The following is a 17,697-nucleotide window of genomic DNA, read 5'->3' on the forward strand; positions in this document are numbered from 1 at the left end:
ATCTTTCTTCTATTTCATCTTTAAGTCGTTCTATTCGATTATGTGCGTCCGAAATAAGAGCTCCGGTATCCTCGCTAGAATCGAGGAGTTCTTCTTTTTCGCCCGGCGGAACTTCATATACTTCTTCTTCTGCATGAGCTAATGGGTCAAGAGGAGAAGACGTGGGAGAAGATACCAACCTTTTTTCAGGAGTCGATGTAGTAAATTTTCGTCGTTGTTCTTTTAATGGAACTTTCGGTTTTCGAATAAAATATTCGGTCTCGGTTTTAGCTGGTACGTCAGAAATATCCGGCGAGTAACGTTGCATCTTAGATATCAACTTTTCTTCTTTTGGAGATAGACTTCGTTTTGGAATGGATAGTAAAGGCGCAGTGTCAAGTTTTGCGACAATATCCTGTAATGGCCGTTAGTGAAGTCGTTAGTTTTAAACTTCAATGAATTTATCAAAACCCTTACGGTAACGTCCCTTAGATACACCACAATCTAAATCAATAACTAGGATGCCGTGTCTATTCTCCCAACAAGCATCGCTAATTTCCTTTAGCCGATGAAACTCCATATCGCTCATTATGTGATCTTCAAATACGTGTTTTAAATTTGTTAAGTCTTGTTTAAATAACACCAAAAAGTTACAATTATCGCGAACTAATTGTTTTGGAATTGCACTATAACTTTGACAAATTAGAAAGCAATCAATGTTTTTATGCCGACCATACGAAAAAAATTCCTTAATGACATTTTGACCTGTACAGGAAACATCGTCAAATACGACTACCGAATATTCTTTCGCATCTTCCGGTCGAATGAACTCGTCTATATTAGAAAATTCATAGTAACCGCAATCTTTTATAGGTTCAATTAAACGTCTTAAAAAATCATACTTATTTTGGTATAACGAATTAGAGCATAAGTACAAGTTTAGGAAGCGCAACCCATTACGTGCAACTAAAAGCGATAACATAGCATTTGTTTTTCCGACACCTGAGGGCCCTACAATTAAACCTCGCTTACATTTTCCACCAAATAAATTGCTGTGTCTTGTAAAGTGTTCTTCGACCGAACCATTACTAAAATTTACTATAGGCAGTGTTAGAAGTTGCGGTAAACACTTTAATTTCTCGTCGATCATGATTCTCGTACTAAATGAATTATGACATTAACAGGATAAGACTGAATAAAAATATAGCAAAAGTAACTTTATATAGAGACATAAAATATATTGATTTATATAAAAATAATATCAATGTAACTTAATAATTAACTTAAAAATTAACTTAAAAATTAACTTAAAAATTAACTTAAAAATTAACTTAAAAATTAACTTAAAAATTAACTTAAAAATTAACTTAAAAATTAACTTAAAAATTAACTTAATAAAAAGAGGAGAAGGAGTAGTTACCACTCCTCCTCTTCTGGATGTAATTGGTTAGCTTCTTCATAAGGCGGTGGTGCTGCTGGTGCTGCTGGTGCCGGAGTCGTTGCCGGAATCGTTGCCGGAATCGGTGAGGCTGTGGTGCAGTGGTTAATATGCATGTTGTGCACATGCACTTCGCCCCTCACCACAGCCGATTCTGACACACTCTGCAGCTGAGAAGATAAAATTAATAACATGGAAAAAAGTATTATAAGTATAACGTACCAACTTAAATATAGCATCTAATTTTACCTCCAACGAGGCAACTTTCTGCTCCAATTCACATAGTCTTATCATATGATTAACTCTCATATTATCCATATGATTGCCTCTCATATTATCAGTCATCTTTAAGCTAGGAAGGGAAGTTTACGCTATTAGTAGTGAAACTAGATAAAATACATTCAGCCTTTTTAATTTCACAGGTTAATGATGCTATGGTGATGTCGAGCGATATTGTTAAAGGGTTGTTACAGCTCGACGCCAGCCCTTCTCTAAACTGTGAAAGTTCTCTCAAAGAGGTTTGCAATTGAAGAACCTTTGCATGAAGGTCTTTATAAAAATTTTGATACAAATTATTAATTTCGGCCAAAATCTCCCCTTTGGTTGTTTCTACTGCTGTACACATTGCGTTTGAAAAAAGGCTGGCAGACACATCGGAAATATCTGAAGTAGCAGGAATATTAGCAGGAATATTAGCAGGAATATTGTCAACCCTTAAGATGTGTACTTTCGGGCTAAACGAAGGAATTTCGGTGTTAGGGATATTTGAGTTAGTAACGGGAGCCAATGAAGCTTTAGAAGAAGAAAAAGAAGCCTTAGTAGCTTTAAGATACTTCCGGTTACTACAGTGTTGTGATACCGCCATTAAAGCAAGAGAGTCGTCGGATTTATCGGACTCGTTCTCGGTAACCACTTTCGACTGTGTCATTTCAACCTTCGACGGGGTCGCTTGTTCAACTGACACATACTTGCGTTGGCTACGTCGCGAATGACCACGTGCCTCCCTTCTTTCTTGTCTTTCCTCTCTATACTTTTCTGACGGTACCCACACACCTGCAGCCTTCTTCCAATGTTCACGGTTCCCCGAATTCCGACGAAGTGAAAGGCGTTTCACATTTTTATCGTCGACATTCGCGGAACCTGCGACGTTCAGAAGCGACGGATCTTGCTGCGCATTAGATTCCACGTTAGGATCCATCGGCTGCTCATTAGGCTGCACGTTTGGATCCAGCGCCTTCTCAACAGTCGATATGTTCAACAGGTTTATGTCAAAACTGTTTAACAGGAATGACTCCTGGCTGCTGGCGAAACCGGGAGCAGTTAAATCAATTTGACTAAAACCGTCTTGAGACATCTTGATAAAAAAAAATTCATACATTAATTTATTTTATTTTAATAAAAAATCATGTATACTTACATCGCTTGATGAAAAGAACGTTAAAATCTAATTGCAGTGGGTGCTGAATGATATGATGTGAATGATAAAAAATTATTGTAGATATTATGATACAAACGTTCGAATAATAAAGTTATGCTTACCAACAAAAATTAAGATTTAAAATAGAAGGAGCTATAGGAATGAAAAAAACAGATTAGCAACAATATATGTAAAGGAAAAGAAGGCTATACTTACCAGAAAAAAGTCGCCGAGATAACGAAGTTATCAAAACTGATCGAACTGATCAAACGCAAAATGGAAGTGATCAGTAGTAAGGTCCTGTAGGAATTGAAAAAATAAAAATAACAATTTAACATAACAAACAAATAAACAAGTTGTACTCACAAAAACAAAGTAGAAAGAGCTGTTATGATGAAACAAAACAAGAATATTTTACATATTATATAAGCAAAGTAAAAAAGGTTACTTACCAAATAAAACACGTCAGCAAAAAAGAGCAAGCTGAAGGATATCTAGGACTGGGAAAAAAAAATTATTTGGGGGGGGGGGGGAATTTTAGATTTCCCCCACTCCCATCCCCACTCTTCCATCTCCACTTTGGGAGGAGCCTGAGGAGGAGCATGGGAGGAGCATAGGAGGAGCTTCAATAAACAATCCTTTTCCCTTTTTCTTTTCTCTTTTTTTTTTTTTTTCTTCCTTTTCCAATTTAATACTCTTTCAATTTACAACCCAAGTCATACCAACCCAACCCAATGTATACATACCATGTATTCATTTAGATTAACTATTTTTTCTTTTAAATTAAAACAACTTTTTACACTTTTTACAATCTTTTATTATTATTAATTTACAATCTATAACTGACAATGTTTATATACTAAACCTTACATAAAGAACAATCCTTTCTTGCCGATGGTGGACCATCAATATGCGTTTCCCAATGAGGCAAATTATAATGTTCAAAACAGGGCAGCTTGCTTTGTAATCGCTCATCGTTTCTATACTTCAACGGTAATTTAAACCAAACCGCCGCCAAATCTAACGGCTTTACTTTATTGATATAATAATCGATTGGTAAATACCATAATTCGTAGTTTTTAATATTCGCAAAAGATAAATCAGATTCGTATCTTTCCATAATATCCCAGACTTTATTAATTATAAAAGTTGAAAGTCCCAATCTGGTAACTAACCGCCAAAGACGTTCCATCTTGAACTGCTCTACCGCTACTACCCGTCTGCCTTTCTCAATTCGTTTACATATAGTTATAGATGTCTGAATACGTATGAAAATAAATAAAAAACATTCGATAAGGAGCACATACTTGGGCTCTTTTTATGATAGGGACACATCGGCGCACCAACCTCCAATTTGCATTCATTTTCCGGCAATTCTTTTACCGGTATTGTTAAAATTCTTCTTAAAAATGTAGCTTTCTCACGTCCTTTTACGTACGCTACTTTTGTCGAACGACACAAATAACAAACGATCTCATCGAAACGAGACGCAGGAACAAACCCGTCGTTCCAATCAATACAATGATGATGACTCATTAACCAATTCGCCGTATTGCGAAATTTGGTAGATAGTGAAGAAAAGCTTCGACTAGGTTGAAACACGTAATGACTTATACAATGATTACTGTCGTAAGAAGCCAGTTCCTTTGGGATAAATTCTTCATCGTTTATCGTGAAACCTTGAATGTCCAAAATAATAAAATCGCTTTGAAAAACCATAATATCCATAATATACCACTATATGCAAACGTTTCCTTCGATGTTTAGAGATACACTAAATGACGTTGCTTCAACAGTACCACTATATTAATTGCTTAACCATTTTCGTAAGAGGCGAATACACAAATGCTCTGTCATGCAGAATTAATGTGTAAGCTGTCGTACCCTCCGGAATTGGATTTTTCGTTGAATACTCGATTTTTATTTCTACTCCGCTTTTATGTATTGCTTCCTGTTGATACGTGCAATCGATTCCAATTAACGACGCGTAAGTTTTAAATTCTTCCGGTGAAAACAAAGGTTCGCTTTCTTGATAGTAGTATGCTTGCTGAAATCTTGAATACATATCATACAAAATCGCATAGTGATTGTTATCAAAATCCACATTCAAATTATCGTACGGAAAACGTTCTCCATTCAAGAAAACGGTTACGTTCTTTAAGTTTATATTATCAAATAATGCCATGTTTCCTTTAAATATACCCTTTCGATTTGTTTGAAATCCGATGATTATAAATCTAGGCGTTTCCAATTGTGGAGCAGTTTTGACGGCCCAAGATTGCTTCGTAGTTTGAGGTAATTGAGGGTACTCGTGTATTTCCCACGATCGAAAAGGAACGTGAATGTCTACGTTTCTTTCTGATAGTTTTTGTAGCGTGCTGTGGCAGCAGCTCCATTTAAAAACATAAAAATTGTATTTCATTTGTTATTTTTTTTATATTTGCACACAATTGTTTTTGAAGCAAAACAGAACAGACGCAAAATAAAAAGTCTGTCAAAAAGTTAATTTTATAATTGTATTATTATGTTGGCTAATACCTCATAGCCACATTTGGTGACCCCGATCAAAGCAACTCGCAACCTGGTAGATTCTTCCCCCAGTCCGATTAAACCAAGTCACAACCTGAAAATTATCCCTTCACCCCGACTAAACCAGCCCGGCAAATGAGATTCAACTAAAAAATTCAAGAATCACCAATTCAAGAATTAAGAAGAACCCAAGCAGAATCCATTCAACCGATTGTGGTCCAGCGAACATACGCCCCGACGTCCCTCGCACTCTATAATCGACTAAACGTTACCGTCGTCTAATCAGACTGCGCTACAGCGCTGTAAGTACTTTCACTTATTCACCTATTTAGAATAACAGAAAGATTAAATTAGAAATTTTATTTTTATCATCCAAATTATTGAATTAAATCCGTTATAAATTTATGTCATACAATGACATATTTCAAAATCATACAATAAAAATAAACAAAATTTTATCATTTTTTTAAAAGTTTTTATTAAATTTTTCAATCGTAGAGTTTCTTAATAAAAATTTAAATTTTGTTTCAATATGGCGACCACAGATAACGGTGACAATTTGATGACTGACGACCTTCAAAATGTCACTGCCATTAAATTTCTACCATTTTGGTCCTCCAATCCTGATTTGTGGTTTCGGCAAATAGAGGCCCAGTTTACACTGTCAAAAATTAAAAGCGAGAAAACAAAATTCAATTATATTCTCGCGAATTTACCAACTGATATTATTACAACCGTAGTTGATTTAATTCAATCTCCTTCGGATACAACTCCTTACTCTTCCCTTAAAAACGCTCTGATAGAAAGATTATCACTGAGCGAAGAAAAAAGGCTCGATGATATTCTTTCTGGGACTCAAATGGGAGATCAGCGTCCGTCGGAGTTTTATAGGGCTATGTCAAGTACCGTCGGAGGTTCCCAAGTAGTAAGCAACGAATTGCTTCTGAAACTTTGGAAAAGACGCTTACCTCAAGCGGTATCAGTCGCGCTTCTCACATCTGGAAAGAAGGAAGTAGCAGACCTTCTATCTATCGCCGACAAAGTCTGGGAGACGTTAAATTCCTCCACACTTTCTTCCTCATTTTCCGACTCTCAACACAACACTTTTCATCACACCTACAATTACACCCGTGACAACAACACTACACCACGAACGACACCGCGACATGACGAGCTTTTGACGGCAATTCAAAATTTGACAGTAACTTGCCAAACATTATTAAAATCAGTTGCCCAACAACAGCAACAACAGGACTGCGTAACGAAACGTTTGGAGAGTCAGATAAATTCTTTATCTGCACAGTTTCAAAGCAATACACCTTCAACTACGTCAAATTATTGTAATTGCCACCAGCGTCATACCTCTCGTGAGAGATATCGTTCTCATAAAGTTCGATCAAGAAGTAATTCCAATTCAACTAATTTGAATCACGTATGTTGGTATCATCGTAATTTTGGTAAAAATGCAACGAAATGCGATGGTGCCACATGCAGTTTTTATTCCGTATTTGCAGATAGAACCACCACCAATAATTCAAAAAACCCGTAAAGATTCGAAGGAAAAAAGAAGAAATGTTTTCTAAATTCAAAATTAAGACTGATAGTCAACCTCAACTTTTGGCAAATTCATTTAATACAAGACTTTTTATATTTGATAATCAAAATAATCTAAATTTTTTAATTGATACTTTCGGTTTTACCATTTAAACTTTTTCCCAAACACAACCAAGACACCGAATCAAGCCTTTCCGCAGCTAATGGTACTGAAATTAACACTTACGGAAAAAAATTACTCACGGTTTCACTGAATTTAAGACGAAATTTTCCATTCGTCTTCACCATTGCGAACGTTAATAAACCAATCATTGGCGCAGACTTTCTTCATAAATTCGGTATCTTGGTTGATGTTAAAAACAAACGATTAATTGATTCAAAAACAGAATTATACTCAATTGGTACCAGTATCAAAACAAATGAACCAACACCAAAACTTTTTTCTTTCGAATCCATATATACAAGCCTTTTAAAATCATTCCCATCACTAACCTCTACACCGGATTTTTCTTTACCAGTCAAACATCAAACAACACACAAAATTATAACTAATTCTCATTTACCGTTTTGTCGTCCTCGACGTTTAGATGTACATAAACACGCAATAGCCAAAAAGGAATTTGATCAGATGGTAGCCATGGGAATATGTCGACCCTCTTCTTCTTCAACAGCATCGCCTCTACACATGGTCCCCAAAAAGGATTCCAATGATTGGAGACCATGTGGAGATTATCGACAATTAAATAAATTTACTATTCCGGACCCCTTCCACATATTCAGGATTTCAACTTACATTTGAATGGATGCAAAATTTTTTCAAAAGTGGATTTAGTAAGGGCATATCATCAAATTCCGGTGGAAGAAGAAGACATTCCCAAGACAGCTATCACTACTCCTTTTGGTCTTTTCGAGTTTACTCGTATGCCCTTTGGCCTCCGTAATGCTGCTCAGACCTTTCAGAGATTCATAAATGAAGTTCTTTCGGGTCTCAACTTCTTATTCGTTTATTTAGATGACATTCTCATTGCAAGTCATAACGAAGAAGAACATTATGTACATCTCGAGAAGTTATTTGAACGGTTAAGTACAAACCAAAAACATTGAAAGAACTACAAAGATTTTTGGGCATAATTAATTTTTATCATAGATTTTTACCGAACATTTCTAATATTTTATCACCCCTTCATAATCTTTCATCATCGCTTTATTCAATTAAACAAAAATTAATAACATCTTGGTCAGATGAACATGAAATTTCCTTCGCAACAGCTAAAGATCTTCTAACGAAATCTACCGTTCTGGCTCATCCATCTCCTCACGCTTCGCTGTCACTTGCCACAGACGCTTCTAATACAGGTATAGGAGCAGTTCTGAGCCAAATTATTGATGAAAAACCGCAACCAATAGCATTTTATTCACATAAACTTTCTCCAAGTCAAGTTAAATATTCAACGTTCGACAGAGAGCTATTGGCAATATATTCTGCCATAAAATTTTTTAATCATTTCCTACACGGAAACAATTTTACAGTTTTCACCGACCACAAACCTATAACTACGGCAATATTTTCATCAACAGAAAAAACACCAAGACAAACCAGGTACCTAAATTACATAACACAATATACATCCGATGTGAGATACATTAAGGGAAATTCCAATATTGTTGCAGACGCTTTGTCCAGGACAAATATTGAATCCCTAAATTTTCAGTACCCCGACACACTTACACTTTACAAAGCTCAAGTCACAGATATCGAATTGTCGAACCTACTACATAAACAATTTTCTCACACTCACACTACAACACCCTATCAGTTATTGCTACAACCCACAACGCTACCTGATATCAAATTATGGTGTGAAATATCAACGGAATCTCCGCGAATCTACATTCCGCAGCAATTTAGAGAAATAGTTATACAAAAATTTCATGGTTTATCTCACCCTTGCATTCGAGCAACCATTCATTTAATAAAAACAAAATTCTTTTGGCCTCATATGTCGAAACAAATTCGTATTTGGACAAAATCATGTTTACAATGCCAGAAAGTTAAGATACAAAGGCATACAAAATCGCCAATTCTCAAAATCAAAGTTCCAAAAGTTCGATTTGAACACATTCACATTGATTTGATTGGCCCACTTGTTCCATCTCTTGGATGTACTTATCTGCTCACAGTCATTGAGCGTTTCACACGGTGGCCAGAGGCTTTTCCTCTAAAAGATATCTCTGCAGCCTCTATTGCAGATACTCTTTTCAGGCATTACTTCAGCCGTTTCGGTATTCCTACCATGATCACTCACGATCAAGGACGACAATTCGAATCACTATTATTTTCAAAATTCCAATTATTTTTAGGTACTCATCAAATACACACATCTGCTTATCACCCACAAAGTAACGGTATGATTGAACGATTTCACCGTACTTTGAAATCAGCGATTATTGCTCGAGGTAATTCTACTAGATGGAACAATGACTTGCCTTTGATTCTCCTAGGTCTCAGGTCATCCCTAAAGGAGGATTTAGGTTGCTCATCCGCTGAATTGGTTTATGGTCAGCAACTCAGATTACCAGGAGAATTTTTCTTACCTACCGAACCATCAATTGAAACTGAACCATTATTATCACGTTTAAAATCATCTTTTGCTGACATTAAACCAGTTCAGTCAACCATACATTCCAGCCAAAAACCTTTTGGACGAGTCGATTGTTCCAGGATAGGATCGTGATAAAAAATTTACGCAATTATTTTTTCAATGCCAATATTTCGCAAATTATTGTTGCTTCATCAGGGCTTGAGCATTTACTACAAACAAAACCAATAGTAACAGTAAGAAATTACAAAAACAATAAAACTTACAATTGCCAGGAAAAAGGCGAAAAAACAGAGAAATCAAACGTAAAACTCGGCATCGAAAAACACGTGTGAGAAGTCGTTAAAAACAACCTGTGGCATAAGCGCCTGCGTACGAACGTTACAAGTTAAATCGACAACTTCACGTGAGGCGGGAAGCGCGAAAAATTTAAAATTTAAAAATAAAATTAAAAAAGTAAAAAAATTTTTAAGTTGATTTGTACATTTCGAAAACCAGCGAATAAATACTACTCAAAGCGTCTATATCTGTCCTAAAATTAATCGTGTTTGGTTGGGTAGATATGTGGAACATTTCCAAAAATAATCTGTTGTGATAATTAGATTCCCTGTCCAAAATTTTAACTTCATCAAAGTTGAAAGGGTGGTCATTGTCAAGGCAATGTTGTGCCAAAGCACAACCACGCTTCGAAACTCTAATATCGCTTTTGTGTTTACTAAGACGTTTTTTAAGCCATTGACATGTATGTCCCACATATCTACCCCCGCACAAGGAGCACGGTACAACATAGATAACATTTGACTGGTACTCCAACGGAGTCTGGTCCTTAAGTTTAGAAAACACCGTAGACAGTTTTGACGGGTAATGTTCGATATATTTAATATCATTATTGGGGATATTACTTTTAAACATAGTGATCAGTTTCTGTGTAAGTTCAGGTATATAAGTAATTTTCTTATAAGTAAACGGATTGTTGTCTGTGTTTGACTGAAGGTCCAAATTTTGGTTTGATGGTGAAGAACTAAAGAGCAATTTGTTTAAAAGTTTGGAAGGGTAATTATTGATCATAAAAATTTCTTTGAGTTTGTTGAGGTTGGTGTTGACCCACTGCGGTTCACAGATCTTCGTAATTCTATATTTCATGGCCATGACCGTATTAATTTTGTGTTTAATTTTGTGGAAGGATGAGAAATGGATATACCTCCCCGAGTACGTCGGTTTGGTATACCAGTCAAAAGAAATCTGGTTACTGTCATTTCTTATAACTTTAGTGTCCAAAAATGGTACATACTTATTGGTTTCTAGTTCTATAGTGAATTGAATGTGCCTGTTGAAACTATTAAAAAGGGACAAAACCCTATCCTGGGAACCTTCGGGTATAGCTAAAATGATATCGTCAACATATTTCTTAATAAACGGCAAATGAAAATCCAATTGAGGTATAATCATATCTAGTGTATAGTCCATTACTATTTGCGCTAAGATAGGGGAGATTGGAGATCCCATGGGAGTGCCAAAAACCTGCTTATAGGTTTTTCCGTTAAAAGTGAAGACAGTGTTATTGAATACAGTTGAAAGGCTTCTTAGGAAGAGACCCTGATCCATCGAGAAATGCTCCTGTACGAAATGCCATCTTTCCTTGATTATATTCACAACCAGTTCTATAGGGATGTTAGTGAAAAGACTGACTACATCTAGTGAAACCACCACAAAATGAGGGGGTAACTGTAGTCCTCTTAGTTCATTTACAAAGTCAAAAGTGTTCTTCACATTATAATCATTTCTGAAGTTGAAGGAAGATGTTAAAATTGATGACATCCACGTGGCAACACCATGCGATGCAGACCCCACAGCAGAAATGATGGGTCTTAGAGGTAAATTAACTTTATGGATTTTGGGTAGGAAATATGCTTTGGAAACGATAGAGTTGTTATTGATAAGTTTCTTTAGTTCAGCTTCACTGATGTAATTGGCATTAAACAAATCTTTAATCATACCATTGATCTTGGTTTGGGTAATACCCGCAAGGTCTTTATTGCCTAGTTGTAAATAAGTGGTTCCATCCCTGAGCATATCCTCCGCTTTATCTATGTATTGTTTTTTGTCCATCAAAACTGTTGTTGAGCCCTTGTCGGCTTTCGTGACGATGATGTTAGGGTTTTCTTTGAGAAATTTTTTCGTTTCATGCTTCATACGTATCAAGTGAGCTTCCATACCCGTGGGGAAAACTTCCGAGGTTAAATAATTGGTAAGAATGTTGGTGGCTTTTGCTCTAATTAAGTTCTTTTTATTACTAGGACAAGAAGAGATTATATTTTCAATTTCCATCAACAAGGTTTTCGAGCTAGCCTTCTTGTTTAACTCTGGATCCACAAATTTGGGGCCCAACGACAACAGGATCCTGACACTCTCAGGGATCTCCACCTCTGTGGTGTTAACTAACCACTTATCAACATTGTCAGAGTTGAAATTAGCTTTAAAATCTTTAATTATATCTCTATTTAAGTTATCAAACTTCTTTACATTTAATTTTTTGACATTATTGTAAATTTTATTAAAGGTAACATGAACATTATCATTAAATGTCAAATAAATATTATGAGGTAAAACTTTTTTTATATTTTCTAACAATTTTTCAGTTAAATTAGTTAAATTATTGAGTTTATCTATTGTGATTTTAATTTCAAAACCTAACGTGCGTGTTGCTAACCTTTTACTGAAGGTTCCAATTTTTTGTAGTAGGGAACCTGCCGCACCATCCATCAAACCGCAAAGGTTTTTTGATCCGTCGGAGATGTGTCTGGGAACGATACCGTGCTTTCTACATCTGATAAGGAAGGTTAATCTGTTTTTCAATTTCGCCATTTTGATGTTGTTGTTGGAGATGGTCTTCATGTCCATCTTGATTTTGTGACCATAAGATCGTTGAATGTCGTCGTAAAAACCCATATACCTGAGAGAATATACAGAAACAAGGAGATTGTTGTTCAATCCCGTTAGCAACAAGGACGAGTCGATTGTTCCAGGATAGGATCGTGATAAAAAATTTACGCAATTATTTTTTCAATGCCAATATTTCGCAAACTATTGTTGCTTCATCAGGGCTTGAGCATTTACTACAAACAAAACCAATAGTAACAGTAAGAAATTACAAAAACAATAAAACTTACAATTGCCAGGAAAAAGGCGAAAAAACAGAGAAATCAAACGTAAAACTCGGCATCGAAAAACACGTGTGAGAAGTCGTTAAAAACAACCTGTGGCATAAGCGCCTGCGTACGAACGTTAGTTCGCTAGTTAAATCGACAACTTCACGTGAGGCGGGAAGCGCGAAAAATTTAAAATTTTAAATTTAAAAATAAAATTAAAAAAGTAAAAAAATTTTTAAGTTGATTTGTACATTTCGAAAACCAGCGAATAAATACTACTCAAAGCGTCTATATCTGTCCTAAAATTAATCGTGTTTGGTTGGGTAGATATGTGGAACATTTCCAAAAATAATCTGTTGTGATAATTAGATTCTCTGTCAAAAATTTTAACTTCATCAAAGTTGAAAGGGTGGTCATTGTCAAGGCAATGTTGTGCCAAAGCACAACCACGCTTCGAAACTCTAATATCGCTTTTGTGTTTACTAAGACGTTTTTTAAGCCATTGACATGTATGTCCCACATATCTACCCCCGCACAAGGAGCACGGTACAACATAGATAACATTTGACTGGTACTCCAACGGAGTCTGGTCCTTAAGTTTAGAAAACACCGTAGACAGTTTTGACGGGTAATGTTCGATATATTTAATATCATTATTGGGGATATTACTTTTAAACATAGTGATCAGTTTCTGTGTAAGTTCAGGTATATAAGTAATTTTCTTATAAGTAAACGGATTGTTGTCTGTGTTTGACTGAAGGTCCAAATTTTGGTTTGATGGTGAAGAACTAAAGAGCAATTTGTTTAAAAGTTTGGAAGGGTAATTATTGATCATAAAAATTTCTTTGAGTTTGTTGAGGTTGGTGTTGACCCACTGCGGTTCACAGATCTTCGTAATTCTATATTTCATGGCCATGACCGTATTAATTTTGTGTTTAATTTTGTGGAAGGATGAGAAATGGATATACCTCCCCGAGTACGTCGGTTTGGTATACCAGTCAAAAGAAATCTGGTTACTGTCATTTCTTATAACTTTAGTGTCCAAAAATGGTACATACTTATTGGTTTCTAGTTCTATAGTGAATTGAATGTGCCTGTTGAAACTATTAAAAAGGGACAAAACCCTATCCTGGGAACCTTCGGGTATAGCTAAAATGATATCGTCAACATATTTCTTAATAAACGGCAAATGAAAATCCAATTGAGGTATAATCATATCTAGTGTATAGTCCATTACTATTTGCGCTAAGATAGGGGAGATTGGAGATCCCATGGGAGTGCCAAAAACCTGCTTATAGGTTTTTCCGTTAAAAGTGAAGACAGTGTTATTGAATACAGTTGAAAGGCTTCTTAGGAAGAGACCCTGATCCATCGAGAAATGCTCCTGTACGAAATGCCATCTTTCCTTGATTATATTCACAACCAGTTCTATAGGGATGTTAGTGAAAAGACTGACTACATCTAGTGAAACCACCACAAAATGAGGGGGTAACTGTAGTCCTCTTAGTTCATTTACAAAGTCAAAAGTGTTCTTCACATTATAATCATTTCTGAAGTTGAAGGAAGATGTTAAAATTGATGACATCCACGTGGCAACACCATGCGATGCAGACCCCACAGCAGAAATGATGGGTCTTAGAGGTAAATTAACTTTATGGATTTTGGGTAGGAAATATGCTTTGGAAACGATAGAGTTGTTATTGATAAGTTTCTTTAGTTCAGCTTCACTGATGTAATATTTATTCGCTGGTTTTCGAAATGTACAAATCAACTTAAAAATTTTTTTACTTTTTTAATTTTATTTTTAAATTTTAAATTTTAAATTTTTCGCGCTTCCCGCCTCACGTGAAGTTGTCGATTTAACTAGCGAACTAACGTTCGTACACAGGCGCTTATGCCACAGGTTGTTTTTAACGACTTCTCACACGTGTTTTTCGATGCCGAGTTTTACGTTTGATTTCTCTGTTTTTTCGCCTTTTTCCTGGCAATTGTAAGTTTTATTGTTTTTGTAATTTCTTACTGTTACTATTGGTTTTGTTTGTAGTAAATGCTCAAGCCCTGATGAAGCAACAATAGTTTGCGAAATATTGGCATTGAAAAAATAATTGCGTAAATTTTTTATCACGATCCTATCCTGGAACAATCGACTCGTCCTTGTTGCTAACGGGATTGAACAACAATCTCCTTGTTTCTGTATATTCTCTCAGGTATATGGGTTTTTACGACGACATTCAACGATCTTATGGTCACAAAATCAAGATGGACATGAAGACCATCTCCAACAACAACATCAAAATGGCGAAATTGAAAAACAGATTAACCTTCCTTATCAGATGTAGAAAGCACGGTATCGTTCCCAGACACATCTCCGACGGATCAAAAAACCTTTGCGGTTTGATGGATGGTGCGGCAGGTTCCCTACTACAAAAAATTGGAACCTTCAGTAAAAGGTTAGCAACACGCACGTTAGGTTTTGAAATTAAAATCACAATAGATAAACTCAATAATTTAACTAATTTAACTGAAAAATTGTTAGAAAATATAAAAAAAGTTTTACCTCATAATATTTATTTGACATTTAATGATAATGTTCATGTTACCTTTAATAAAATTTACAATAATGTCAAAAAATTAAATGTAAAGAAGTTTGATAACTTAAATAGAGATATAATTAAAGATTTTAAAGCTAATTTCAACTCTGACAATGTTGATAAGTGGTTAGTTAACACCACAGAGGTGGAGATCCCTGAGAGTGTCAGGATCCTGTTGTCGTTGGGCCCCAAATTTGTGGATCCAGAGTTAAACAAGAAGGCTAGCTCGAAAACCTTGTTGATGGAAATTGAAAATATAATCTCTTCTTGTCCTAGTAATAAAAAGAACTTAATTAGAGCAAAAGCCACCAACATTCTTACCAATTATTTAACCTCGGAAGTTTTCCCCACGGGTATGGAAGCTCACTTGATACGTATGAAGCATGAAACGAAAAAATTTCTCAAAGAAAACCCTAACATCATCGTCACGAAAGCCGACAAGGGCTCAACAACAGTTTTGATGGACAAAAAACAATACATAGATAAAGCGGAGGATATGCTCAGGGATGGAACCACTTATTTACAACTAGGCAATAAAGACCTTGCGGGTATTACCCAAACCAAGATCAATGGTATGATTAAAGATTTGTTTAATGCCAATTACATCAGTGAAGCTGAACTAAAGAAACTTATCAATAACAACTCTATCGTTTCCAAAGCATATTTCCTACCCAAAATCCATAAAGTTAATTTACCTCTAAGACCCATCATTTCTGCTGTGGGGTCTGCATCGCATGGTGTTGCCACGTGGATGTCATCAATTTTAACATCTTCCTTCAACTTCAGAAATGATTATAATGTGAAGAACACTTTTGACTTTGTAAATGAACTAAGAGGACTACAGTTACCCCCTCATTTTGTGGTGGTTTCACTAGATGTAGTCAGTCTTTTCACTAACATCCCTATAGAACTGGTTGTGAATATAATCAAGGAAAGATGGCATTTCGTACAGGAGCATTTCTCGATGGATCAGGGTCTCTTCCTAAGAAGCCTTTCAACTGTATTCAATAACACTGTCTTCACTTTTAACGGAAAAACCTATAAGCAGGTTTTTGGCACTCCCATGGGATCTCCAATCTCCCCTATCTTAGCGCAAATAGTAATGGACTATACACTAGATATGATTATACCTCAATTGGATTTTCATTTGCCGTTTATTAAGAAATATGTTGACGATATCATTTTAGCTATACCCGAAGGTTCCCAGGATAGGGTTTTGTCCCTTTTTAATAGTTTCAACAGGCACATTCAATTCACTATAGAACTAGAAACCAATAAGTATGTACCATTTTTGGACACTAAAGTTATAAGAAATGACAGTAACCAGATTTCTTTTGACTGGTATACCAAACCGACGTACTCGGGGAGGTATATCCATTTCTCATCCTTCCACAAAATTAAACACAAAATTAATACGGTCATGGCCATGAAATATAGAATTACGAAGATCTGTGAACCGCAGTGGGTCAACACCAACCTCAACAAACTCAAAGAAATTTTTATGATCAATAATTACCCTTCCAAACTTTTAAACAAATTGCTCTTTAGTTCTTCACCATCAAACCAAAATTTGGACCTTCAGTCAAACACAGACAACAATCCGTTTACTTATAAGAAAATTACTTATATACCTGAACTTACACAGAAACTGATCACTATGTTTAAAAGTAATATCCCCAATAATGATATTAAATATATCGAACATTACCCGTCAAAACTGTCTACGGTGTTTTCTAAACTTAAGGACCAGACTCCGTTGGAGTACCAGTCAAATGTTATCTATGTTGTACCGTGCTCCTTGTGCGGGGGTAGATATGTGGGACATACATGTCAATGGCTTAAAAAACGTCTTAGTAAACACAAAAGCGATATTAGAGTTTCGAAGCGTGGTTGTGCTTTGGCACAACATTGCCTTGACAATGACCACCCTTTCAACTTTGATGAAGTTAAAATTTTTGACAGAGAATCTAATTATCACAACAGATTATTTTTGGAAATGTTCCACATATCTACCCAACCAAACACGATTAATTTTAGGATAGATATAGACGCTTTGAGTAGTATTTATTCGCTGGTTTTCGAAATGTACAAATCAACTTAAAACTTTTTTTTACTTTTTTAATTTTATTTTTAAATTTTAAATTTTAAATTTTTCGCGCTTCCCGCCTCACGTGAAGTTGTCGATTTAACTTGTAACGTTCGTACGCAGGCGCTTATGCCACAGGTTGTTTTTAACGACTTCTCACACGTGTTTTTCGATGCCGAGTTTTACGTTTGATTTCTCTGTTTTTTCGCCTTTTTCCTGGCAATTGTAAGTTTTATTGTTTTTGTAATTTCTTACTGTTACTATTGGTTTTGTATGTAGTAAATGCTCAAGCCCTGATGAAGCAACAATAGTTTGCGAAATATTGGCATTGAAAAAATAATTGCGTAAATTTTT

At 35.6% G+C, this 17,697-nt stretch overlaps 1 long non-coding RNA gene across 1 annotated transcript; it reads right to left on the bottom strand.

Annotated features, from left to right (window-relative positions):
• Positions 1-2,420: 2,420 nt before the first annotated feature.
• Positions 2,421-3,105, bottom strand: LOC111420066 (uncharacterized). Its single transcript, XR_011641461.1, has 4 exons — positions 3,051-3,105; positions 2,957-2,987; positions 2,835-2,877; positions 2,421-2,771 (listed from the first exon to the last, which is right to left on the bottom strand). It is a non-coding gene; the product is annotated as an uncharacterized lncRNA (long non-coding RNA).
• Positions 3,106-17,697: the final 14,592 nt, after the last annotated feature.

This window comes from Onthophagus taurus, chromosome 8 (genome assembly GCF_036711975.1).
Source record: "Onthophagus taurus isolate NC chromosome 8, IU_Otau_3.0, whole genome shotgun sequence".
In the NCBI taxonomy this organism is placed as follows: domain Eukaryota; kingdom Metazoa; phylum Arthropoda; class Insecta; order Coleoptera; family Scarabaeidae; genus Onthophagus; species Onthophagus taurus.